This window comes from Panulirus ornatus, chromosome 4, assembly GCF_036320965.1.
Source record: "Panulirus ornatus isolate Po-2019 chromosome 4, ASM3632096v1, whole genome shotgun sequence".
Taxonomy (NCBI): Eukaryota; Metazoa; Arthropoda; class Malacostraca; order Decapoda; family Palinuridae; genus Panulirus; species Panulirus ornatus.
Genome location: NC_092227.1, coordinates 68,074,012 through 68,086,870, shown reverse-complemented (window position 1 = coordinate 68,086,870; position 12,859 = coordinate 68,074,012). Strand labels below are relative to the sequence as shown.

The 12,859-nt window shown below is 42.9% G+C and overlaps 1 protein-coding gene across 1 annotated transcript in view; it reads right to left on the bottom strand.

Annotated features, from left to right (window-relative positions):
• LOC139767079 (adenylate cyclase type 3-like) overlaps window positions 1-12,859 on the bottom strand; it is a 571,200-nt gene that overhangs the window by 372,711 nt on the left and 185,630 nt on the right. The gene's annotated exons all lie outside the window — the stretch shown is intronic.

The window sequence follows — 12,859 nt, the reverse complement described above, 5'->3', positions numbered from 1 at the left end:
GAAATATAGAAAAAAATACACGATTACTTTTCGTCAAATATATATGTATACACAATATACATAAAAACATAATACATTACGGTATACACACACACACACACACACACACACACACACACTTACACACACACACACTTACACACACACACACACACACACACACACACACACACACACACACACACACACACACACACACAATGTTGGTCAGTGGTCATCCAGGTAAGCACCTGGATGACCACTGGGTCTTACGTCAGAGAACATGATTACCATTACAAGACTGACCATATTAACCCTTTGGGCACGACGGTTTGACTCTGGGGCACTAGTGACCGGCACTGACCCCGGCTCTGAAGGGTCAGGTCGAAGGTCACACCATCATACCAACGTTTGGCGACTCATCATGTGTGTATATATATATATATATATATATATATATATATATATATATATATATATATATATATATATATATATATATATATAGGTGTAATACCCAGGATGCAGGACATTTGGATTGCAGCGCAAAATTGGGCTTTTGCAATATGAATAGAATGTATAACAGAGAATTGAAGAGGTAAAAGGGTGACAAGATCCATTAAAATACAAGGAATAGTAGTTTTCAAAGAATATACAGTACAATTTTAGAGATAAAGATGTTTGAAAGGTAAATAATGCATTTCATCAGAAGAGGAACAAATTAATTACCAAATGGGGTAATAGGACATGAGGATACACAAGCATCATTAGCAGGATTCGTTGGGAAAGAGAGGCGGGGGGGAGGGGGAGGGGGGGGTTACGCTGTCCGGAATCTTGACGCTAGCGATGAGCACGGAAATTTTGCACAATAGGTGTTTGAGTAGTTCTGCAAAGCTTAATGGTCGGTAATATTGATAAAAGAGGCTGTCTATACTATGCATTTCGAGCGAGTGAAATGTCCCGGAAGGCTGCATATAAGTAATTTTGCCAAAATTTAAAAGGGGGACGATGTGATGTTGAGTATTTATATGTACTGTAGTGCTAGTTGCATGTCATGTGCCTGTCTGAAAGCAAGGGGATTAAGACAAATCAGAAATGAGTAAAGAGAGAAATTCAAATCCTCAGGAAAGTGGAGTTGAAGGAATATCTGATGATCAAGATTTGTATATGTGGTAATATATATTTAAATTAAGATATTATATATATTTATTATAAATGTATTAAAATTACCTTAGAAGACACAGGGATGATAGATAGGTCTGAAGCATATGATGATTAGATGCTCTGGGAGGTATAGAATATTGATGGAAGTCATGTTAGTAGATGTGAAGAGGTTATTTACGGTGAGCTGAGTCATGTACTTAAGAAGAGAAACAAGGGATATTATCTCCAATGTAGGACTTGCAGAGGGTTGTGATCCAGGTTTGTTATATTTAGTTATAGATTGGCTATTAAACGAGGTAAGCTCGACGATTATACAAGACGGGCATATAAGTGGGCTTTCGGAGAAACTAAGGGTCAAGCGAATTATAGACCATTGGTGATCTTGGAGGTTCATTGAAACTGCAGACAGTGAACAGATATTTACTCTAACTAAGTGGAGTAAAAAGCACTACATGCACGGACAGATGTGATGAATCGCTCGATGAGTCGTAGGTGATAAATATTTATGGATAGCCAACTCAGGTCTGGTTCGTTGGTTTATGCAGGGAATTAGGTTATCTTACTTGAAGGGATGCATACAAGACAAGGACGGCGGGTTACACCTTGGTACATAGTCACCATAGGGTTAGCAAAGTAGGTTATGTATCAGGATCGACTTCGTGTAGGTGGTGGCTCTTAGGTGACAATGGATAATAGCGGCATGATGGGATAGGAAAATCCATGGAAGCGGAAGTGATCATAGGGTGGGGGAGGGGGCGAAAATTTTGGGAGCCTTGAAAAATGTGTGGAAGTCGAGAACATTATCTCGGAAAGCAAAAATGGGTATGTTTGAGGGAATAGTGGTTCCAACAATGCTGTATGGTTGCGAGGCGTGGGCTATGGATAGAGATGTGCGCAGGAGGATGGATGTGCTGGAAATGAGATGTTTGAGGACAATGTGTGGTGTGAGGTGGTTTGATCGAGTAAGTAACGTAAGGGTAAGAGAGATGTGTGGAAATAAAAAGAGCGTGGTCGAGAGAGCAGAAGAGGGTGTTTTGAAATGGTTTGGGCACATGGAGAGAATGAGTGAGGAGAGATTGACCAAGAGGATATATGTGTCGGAGGTGGAGGGAACGAGGAGAAGAGGGAGACCAAATTGGAGGTGGAAAGATGGAGTGAAAAAGATTTTGTGTGATCGGGGCCTGAACATGCAGGAGGGTGAAAGGAGGGCAAGAAATAGAGTGAATTGGAGTCATGTGGTATACAGGGGTTGACGTGCTGTCAGTGGATTGAAGCAAGGCATGTGAAGCGTCTGGGGTAAACCATGGAAAGCTGTGTAGGTATGTATATTTGCGTGTCTGGACGTGTGTATGTACATGTGTATGGGGGGGGGGGGGGGGGGGGGTTGGGCCATTTCTTTCGTCTGTTTCCTTGCGCTACCTCGCAAACGCGGGAGACAGCGACAAAGTATAAAAAAAAAAAAAAAAAAAAAAAAATATATATATATATATAAAGTCTTCGATGTATATCAACTGACTTATATTTCTCTCTTGTGTCTCCCCTGATGATGTGATTACTACACGAAAGTGCACTTGGGAACTTATGGTGTTTCATTTTCCCCATGGACTCACAGGAATATCTTGATCACGCGCAAAATTGTGGTCTTTTCCAATATATATATAATTTCTACAGTTCCAGAACTTTGTAATAAGGTATATACTGGGTACTTCCATTAAAATCAAAAGTTATTCTTATTCCCAAACAGAAGTTGTACAGACCAGCGTTCTATAGAGCTCGTGCGTATTTATAGACAGTATAAACAGTCATTTTTCATCATGAAGAGGAAACTAATTAATTACCAAATGGCTGATTAGTACCAGAGGATACACAATGCATTTTCTAATTAGCAGGATCTCCCGTTGGCCGACACAAAGAGAGGCGGGGGGAGGGGGGGGGGGGGGGGGGGGGGTTACGCCAGGTCCCGGTAATCTCTGACGCAGCAGACTCTGAGCCACGGAAAAATTTTTTTCCCAATACTGAAATGTAGATAGTTCTCGGAAAGCTATCAATATCTGTCCGTCTATCTATCTATCTATATATCTGTCTGTCTATCTATGTATCTACAACGCGAGTGAAATGTCACCTTCGGAAGGCTGCATCATCAAAGAACTTTTCGCTCAAGAAGTTTAATACTGGAGCGACTGATGTGATATTCTCAGGTGTCTGCATGTCGCCTGAAGCATGTGGCTTAACACGAAAAAGAGAGGGAGGAACTCAAATCCTCAGGAAAGTGGAGTTTAGAGGAATATCTCCGATGATCCAGAGTTTGTATATATTTGTGTGTATATATATATATATATATATATATATATATATATATATATATATATATATATATATATATATATATATATTCCTAGAGTCCACGGGGAAAATGAAATGAATCAGTGTTATAATTGTTGAGGGTAAAGTTACGTGAGCCTGGAGCTCATATCTACAACAGTAGATAAACACACGGGATATTATCTCCAACGGGACTTAACAGAGCAGTTCTGTACGAGTAGTTTCATAATATTTACGTAGATAAATCTACCATACTAAACTCTGAAAGCGCTCGACATTATATCTACTAAGACCTAGCCATATACGGTTGAGGCTGCAGGCGAAACTAAACGGTCCAAGCTGACACCATAAAGAAAACATACTTCTGGGTGATCTTGAAGAATGAACTCTACGGACGTGACCAGAACAGATTCATTAACCTTCTGAGACATCAAACGTGGAGTAATCCAAAGACACACACATGAAAACGGACGCTGCTGATGAAGTCTGCCTCCCCTGCCCGCATGATGATTCCGTGTCCTCAGAAGGTGCATCAAAGTAGCTTCATTATCACAGCCAACACTACAAGGATTCCTGTCTTCCTTGAGTTTTATGCAGGGGGGATAATAAGGTTATCTTAACCCTTTCAACAGGAGGGATTGGCCCTCTGAGCAAGACAATGGGACCCATGAGTGCGAGGGTATACGACCCTTGGGTATAATAGTCTCACCATTCAGGGTTAGGTCAAAAGTCAAGGGTTACCCCGTCGTACTCAGGGATCGAATCTTCGTGTTCAAGGGTGTGGATCGTCGTGCTCCTTAGGGCTGAACAATGGAATAATATAAGCTGGCATGGATGCGGGAAGTAAGGAAAATACGATGGCGTGTAACACTTATGAAAAGACTTTAAACATACAACGTTAAGATTTTGGACGATGACCCGAAGAAACGTGGTAAGGGACGACGGTTGCTCACCTTATAGCACCCAACGAGAGGCATGACAGCAGAGGATGCAGTGGCAAGGGAAGAGTGAGAACAAGAGATAGCAGTTCGGTCACAGTGGTCAGGCAAAAGGGAGGGAGATAGTGCTGTAAGCAATACACCGATGTTATGTCCTACCAGCTAGTGTTGCTACTGAGATAAACGACAGCATCGTTCCTCAGAGAGGCTTGCGTAACTCACCCTTGCTGTTCATCTCCTGAGGCTACTGGCCAGGTAGCACAGATGTACGGCTATGATAAGAAATTCCCCTAACGACAGGTCTTTTGAGTGCAGACCACAGTCAACCGATGACGCCAGGTGACGTGTTAGCTTGGAGGCCAAGTTACCACTACTACTGTAACGCTGTACCCATAGAGGTCATGCTAAGGGTGACCCTCCTCTGGCTGTGACTAATATGACTAGAGAACATAGCACGTCCCCCAAGCTGCAACTATGATTTAACATCAGAATTACATACACGTCACCAATTTTTTGGCTCGCCCTAAATTCTCGTCTGCAGCATTTCCGCTGCTGATGGCGACGCCTTGAATATTTCCGGCATCCCAAGGACGCGACCCTCGTGTACTAATTCATGCTCAACTCCCGTTTCTATCAGCTGCCTCCATCGCCGAGCCTACAACCTCCGTGTGCTGCCGCTACTTCACTTACCACAAAATTCTCGTTTCGACAAACTCGGCTAGACCTTTCCAGAGGATCATCATCATGACAGTGTAATATTATCTCATCAGAATACCAAACTATGTCCAAGATCCGTGTTATGCGGTTCCCGGAACCTCCGGGGTGTAGTGGTTAGCGTTACTGACTGTGAGTCAGCAAGGGACAGCCCGGGGTCGGACCCGCAGAGGTTCCGATCCTCGCTCCGGCAGTCGGCCGATACCCAACCAAGGTGTTAATCTTCCTCTTGGGGCTGGTCCATAAATGGGTGCCAGGCTTATGCTGGTGTGTGTGTGTGTGTGTGTGTGTGTGTGTGTGTGTGTGTGTGTGTGTGTGTGTGTGTGTGTGAACATAAGCACACGGAGTCCGGGGAACCTGAGTGTAATCACAAATATAATTACCAGCCGAGACCACAAGTCATGAAGTGGTCATGAGTGTTTGTGTGGTCCCGGTTAGTGCAGAGCAGCGAAGGAGTAGGTATTTGGTGTGTTAATGTGGAAGCTGCATTCTACGTATCGTAAGTCCTGTGAAATGTTGAAATGACGCTTATAATGTTTAAGCGATGCGTGGTGTTCACTGCGCAGATGAGAAAATGTGAATCGTGTTTGTCTGGGTAGTGGAATTTCAGATGAATGTACGTATGTCTATTATCATAAAGGTCAAGACTAAGTTCATGAAATGTTTGCTTACCGTCTGTCACGTCGTTTCGGTATCATTTTGTTTTTTACAATGTGGTCTTTGCTGGGAAAAGGGTATCCTAATGTATAGATGGCTGAAGTGTGTGACGTGGGTGAACATCTTATTTTATACGTCAAGCCTGGTGGGTGGTTATGAAGTGGCTTGGTTGGGGTGAGAGGGGGTCAATGATGTTGTAAAGAACTGAGGAACGAGCATACTGAGGCATGACCGTATTACAAGTATGTAAGTTTCGCTGCGCAGGTGCTGAAGTGAATACTTGTGGTTACTAAGCAGCCAGTGATTATTCTGAGTGACCTGTTATAATTGTGTGGGTTGTAACAACTGCTTCTAAAAGCGTAGGTGGTTATGCAAGTGAGGCGCAGTGTAAAGTGGAATGGACCAGAATGGATATATGGTTTGTATACATTGATCTGGCATTTCTTTCCTTGTCCAACATGAGAGGTAGTGGGCGTGCTGAGGGCTAATTACTTTACCTGTGGGCTCTGTGTTAATGCTTCTAACAAGGGAGATGAAATTATGTGTTGTGTATGATGGCCAGTATGGTGAGGAAGCTTCAGTAGTGGGACTGGATGATCATTCAAAATAATGTGAGGATGCATACTGGTTTTACATACACAATGGTGACCGACAAGGCGCGGGTAAAACATACACCTATCATGGCCATCTCCTGTGCTAGCAAGTACAGCAAGAAAGAGAATGAAGAAACTTCCTCGGGTTCCTGTAGACCAAGCTTTTAAGGTCAACACTTTTCAGGAAGAGACAATGTGAAAGATGGAAGAGAGTTCGTCACAGCTTTGTCGTTCGAGGGGAGAAGTATGATAACGGTCAACCCTAGCTTGGCTGGACTCCATACAGAAACTAGGGGAAGCAACCACCAAGTGCGAGTCACATGTCAAAGCCTTGGTGGGTTGAAAAAAAATGATATCGGGAATGAAGAGCCAAACGCAACCAAAACAAGATGTATGACAATATAGCAATGAATACAGTCACTGAGGCAAGGATGCTCATCTGATGAAAGAAAAAATCTCATGCACTTAATTCTACTTTATCAATAATCATGTAAGGATTTCCCTGCAGCAGTATCATCACAATTCTCGATTGTATGCTCTTTAACCCTACAATCCCTAATTCATTTTAAATCCAATATTTTCTTCTCTGGTTCTTAGTGAATCTTAAACGTATACAGTAAATTCCTGCAAGGCAGAGAAAATATATCAAAGAAATTATGAGGCATCATCCGTCAGTGTCCGCCGCCACCGCTTGCTTCCCTGCACCCGACCGACACTCACCTACTTGCCTCCCCGCCTGAGCGCCAGCTAGTCATTAATCATAGATATGACAAAATGGTTGGAAAAGTCACACACACACACACACACACACACACACACACACACACACACAGATTGTAAGATGCTGATGTTCGTTTGAACCAGTTCAAGATTCAAAAAGTGAACAGCTGGGCAGATATCGTTAAGAAATTAGAAAATGGTAATTCGATATTACACAAACACAATATATATATATATATATATATATATATATATATATATATATATATATATATATATATATATATATATATATAACTTGATCGCCGTTTCCCGTTAGCTAAGCATCGCTAGGAAAATATATTTTCTGGCTGTCATGTGTAATGCATCGACATCACAGCTCCCTATCGACAAACAGGCGCCACAAACCTTTCCATGGTTTACCGGGACGCCTCATATGCCCTAGTTCAGTCCACTGATAGCAATCGACCCCAGTGTACCACATAATTCCAATTCCTCTATCCTTGTTCACGCCTTTCACCCTCCTGCATGTTCAGGACCCGATCGCTCAAAATCTTTTTCACTCTAGCCTTCCACCTCCAATTTGGTCTCTCGTCTATCCTTGTTCCCTCCACTTCTGACAATACATACTCTTTGTCAACCTTTCCTCTCTCTCATTTTCTTCATATGTCCACAACATTTCAACACACCTATATTTCCCTCCTCTCTCTTACCCTTCCGTTACTTACTTAATCAATCCACCTCCACGACGTACTGTCTTCAAACATTTAATTTCCAACACATCCATCCTCATACGCAAAACATATTCGCTCTAAAGCTTACTGATAATCACCCCAACTCTCATTGGCCTCTTTTGCTACCCCTGCACCTTCCTCTTGGCCTCCTGTCGTTTCCTCTTATAAATTCCCCAATCATCTGCACTCCTTCCCGGTAAAGAGCGCAAATACTTGGGAAGTAAAAAAGAACACACACACATACACACACACACACACACACACACACACACACACACACACAGGAACAGACAAAAAAGGCCACATTCACTCACACTCACAGCCTCTAGCTGTCATGTGTAATGCAACGAAACCACAGCTCCCTTTCCACATCCAGGCCCCACACACCTTTCCATGGTTCATACCAAACGCTTCACATGCCCTGGTTCAATCCATTGACAGCACGTCGACCCCGGTATACCACATCGTTCCAATTCATTCTATTCCTTGCACGTCTTTCACCCTCCTGTATGTTCAAGCCCCGATCGCTCAAAATCTTTCTCACTCCATCCTTCCACCTCCAATTTGGTCTCCCGCTTATTATTCCCTCCACCTCTGACACATACATCCTCTTTGTCAACCTATCCTCAGTCATTCTCTCCATGTGTCCAAACTATTTCAACACACCCTCTTTTGCTCTCTCAACTACACTCTTTTTATTACCACACATCTCCCTTACCCTTTCATTACTTACTATATATATATATATATATATATATATATATATATATATATATATATATATATATATATATATATACACACACACACATATATATATATATATATATATATATATATATATATATATATATATATATATATATATATATATATGCTCTCAAGAATATCAAGCTTCAATCCTTCCGATAAGAGGAGAGTAACATCTTGTAACACAACTGCACGAGACAGCGTCTTCCCTTAGCAATTCTAAAGCTTTAACAAGAAGCGATATTCCGACTCACTGGATAGATCATCTCGTACTCGGGATCACCTGGTAAACTACATATGACGTAAGACTGAACCGTCTCATACTGAGTCCTCTTTTTTCGCAATTATATTTTCATGTCCTAGTTATAACAATATAAGGTCATCCTATACAGTAAATGATAATTCCATTATATGTAGCAAACGCATGGCTACGCCTATGAGCAAGCCCAATGATACTTAATCATTTCTCAGTAAAACATCTAATCCTTTTATTTGTAATGAGTGTTGTTCTGTAGGAACACTTATTTACGAATCGTAATCATCTGAGGACGTGGGTAATTTAGCATATCGCAATATCTACAGCGAGAACTATACATACAGGTCCGTAGGCAGCGGGAACTCTTTCTTAGAAGATTATACTCCAATGATGCACCTCAGAGACGATAAGGGGACTCCTTACCCTCATGAGCCTTATGGATCAGGTCATAGGCCAAGATATCTTACTCTACAGTGGTACCATCTTGCGTAAGTGTTGCAACACTGTCCTCAGGGAGTTGATCATCTCATCCTCCACCACCACTACCCTACTCCTCGTAACCTCACGACATCGTTCCGATACATTTAGTGAGTTAATAATGCATTCATTTCAACATAAGTTCATGATGTAATAGACGTAATACAAGGTATAAAGACGCTTAAGGGCTTCAAATGGTCAAGAGATGCAAGTGGACAACGAGCAGATGCTGCCAGAACAAGACCCCAGTCAGCAAGTCCATCGCCACGGGTGTTAGTGGGAAAGAATTCCGATAATGGTTCCAATTCCGGTAAGTGGCACATGGTAGTTACCGCACTCACTTTACTGCTCCACGACCACTCACCACCAGGTACTTACCAGGAGTGAGGGCCTCCTTGAACCCTTTAACACAGCGCTACGACCCTTGAGCACGGCGATGCGACCCTTGAACATGGCGGTGCGAACTCTGAGCATGACAATGCGACCCTTGTGGAAGGGTCAGGTCAAAGGCCAAGGCCATTATACTTAAGGGTCGTTGAGTCATGATCAATTGGTCGAGCTTCTTTAAACCCAGTACCTACATACTAAGAACAAACATTTCTCCTCTGTCCATGAGCTCAAAAGATCATAACAAGAGAGAGAGAGAGAGAGAGAGAGAGAGAGAGAGAGAGAGAGAGAGAGAGAGAGAGAGAGAGAGAGAGAGAGAGTCTCATTTCCTGACCCTGCTATCGAGCTATTGCATCTCCGGTGAACGACAGCTAAGCCCCTGATCCACGGAGATCCTGCAGGAATAAACAATGTCAGACTTTCATGTCCCGTCTACCCAGACCAAGACCTTGCAACACCGATGAAAAACGAAAGGAAAAAACACAAACCGATCTGATGATCTTTGTTTTCTTTCTATTGAGAATAAAACCAGACAATCTCTTCTCTCTCTCTCTCTCTCTCTCTCTCTCTCTCTCTCTCTCTCTCTCTCTCTCTCTCTCTCTGGAGTGAGGCAGCACTACATTGATCATGAAGCTCCGCCTCTATGGCCCAGGTGGCTGTCTATCCTCCCTGCCTCACCCACACGTGGGCTGCTGGTACTCAGTCCACAGTATCTCCATCTCACACATGACGCTTGACAACACGTAACTCACACGACTCTTATTCCGAACTCTCGCTCTTCTTCCTGTGGTAAGCGTGACGCGTTAACCTCGCCTCGTGGCCAAAATCTCGTTGCACGTTACAGGCACGGTAGCACACGTCCCCTCTGCCTGCCTAGGGTTTCATACCGAAGGGCATTCTACTCTGCAGTCAGCAATTTGGTTTACTTACCGCACTTACAAAAAAAAAAAAATTAAAACAAATAAAAAAAAAGCTGGTCATGCTACCGTCTACCTCTACCCTCGCTGGTGCTGCTACTGTCTACCTCCGTCTCAGTTGGTGCTGCTGTCTACCTCCGTCTCAGCTGGTGCTGCTACTGTCATCCTTCGTAAACGTCTACTACCGTCTATCTCCACCTCAGTGAGTGCTATAACCGCCCTCCACCCCCCAGCTGATGCTACAATCACCTACCGCCGCCTCAGCTGGTGCAAACTGCCGCCATCTACCACCGCCTCCAGCCTTTCCTGCCGTGGTGGGGGCCACTGTGTCTAATGGGTTTGGCATGTAGCAGTGATGGGGGAGCATCATGGCTCACGACCTCAATAAGATCCCCCGCTGACCCGCGCGCCGCACCACGTATCACACACACTACCTCACAAACGCCACGCCACTATGGTATATTTGGCCGCTACACAACGTACGGTGCGTGACGTCATGCATAATGACGACGTGGTTAAGGACACCCAGCAGAAATGACGTATCCTTGTGGTATAGATACATGTGGATATACTCTTTATCGAGTTTATAAGGTACGTTTTTAGTCTCCTAACTAACTGAACAACTTGTCCTACGTGTTCCATATCACCCCAAAAAGAATTTTAGTAAGGTCAGTCTATGGCTGAATTAGACCCATCATATAAAGGATTCAAATATGAAAATAGATCACCAGAGCGCGCTTCAAATTCCCCGCCTAATTTCCTACCATCACCTGTTGCCTGACATGATGTCATGACGCCACACCCCACTCGATGGTGGATATTACAGCTGTGTCTTAATCACCTGGGGTGACACTCTGGGTAGATAGTACAGCAAATCCTGTGTGTTTCCTGACGTTCTTAATATAGCCAAGGACTGAGTGAAACACTGTATGTCTCCTGGCCGTAAGGACTACATACAAGTTACCCTCCATACGGTGGTCGTGTACCCCACAGTGACCCGCGGGATGACGAGGTGAACAAAATCACATTCAACAACCGTGCAAGTAAAGCAAGGGTCAGTGGTGTGATCAGGTGGCCAGCATGTGTAAATATGTCCAAAGTTTACGATTTTCGGATCGAAAGTCAATAGCCTTTCTGTTCCTTTGCTGAATACAGACATGCAATTGTATATCCAATATCCGACAATGAATATTGAATAAATCTCGTAAATATAATGGTCATTCATGTCCTATGTCTCCGGCTACAATATTTCTAAATAATATTGTATAGATATGTTTATCACTGTAATCTACAATATCCATCCGAACCTAACCATCTTGCTATCGTGGACTCCTCAAGTCATGCACCATGAGAATTTTTATGACATGTGTAGCCACTCCTTTTATCTGATGATAAAGAAACAAGACGAATTAGCCAGCTGCCTGGTGACCACTATGTGACAATCGCCCTACTTAGCGCCGTCCCAGTTCGTCCAGTAGCTAGCGTTGAGCGAAGATGATTGGTCTGTAACGATCATAAGTTACGGGGATATTAGGGTGACTATTGACACAGGTGAACTTCAGAAATCATAGAGAGTGTGAGGGATGAGTCTGCAAAAGAGCATCTCTAATGCCTAACCCCACAACACACACGGTCGAGCCACCTCTGTACCACTCAAAGAACCGGCTGTGGAAAACCGCCCTATCTGCTGTGTTTCTATTGTATACACACAATCATCTAGGCATAAAAGCACCTGTCTGTGAGGCGCATGAATCCGGTCAGCTACACACACATCGGAAACTCATAAAAGCGGTTCGTGATTTTACCTCCAGGCGAGCACAAAGTTATGACTGTGACTTGATACAACACCTAAAGGCAAGCCTCCCCATTACCTCTTCTGAATAAACATACGAAAACAATATGCGTGAGGCACAAATGTGTGTGTGTGTGTGTGTGTGTGTGTGTGTGTGTGTGTGTTCATTATATTATCCAAGTTAGCTCAGACAGCACGGGCAACTGAATGCTTTAATCAATGCCATTTCATTAATGATTATGTATATATATACATACATACATATATATATATATATATATATATATATATATATATATATATATATATATATATATATATATATATATATATATATATTTATTATTTTTCTCTTTTTTTTCTCTTCATACATATTCGCCATTTCCCGCGTTAGCGAGGTAGCGATAAGAACAGAGGACTGAGCCTCAGACGGAACATCCTCACTTGGCCCAGCTCTCT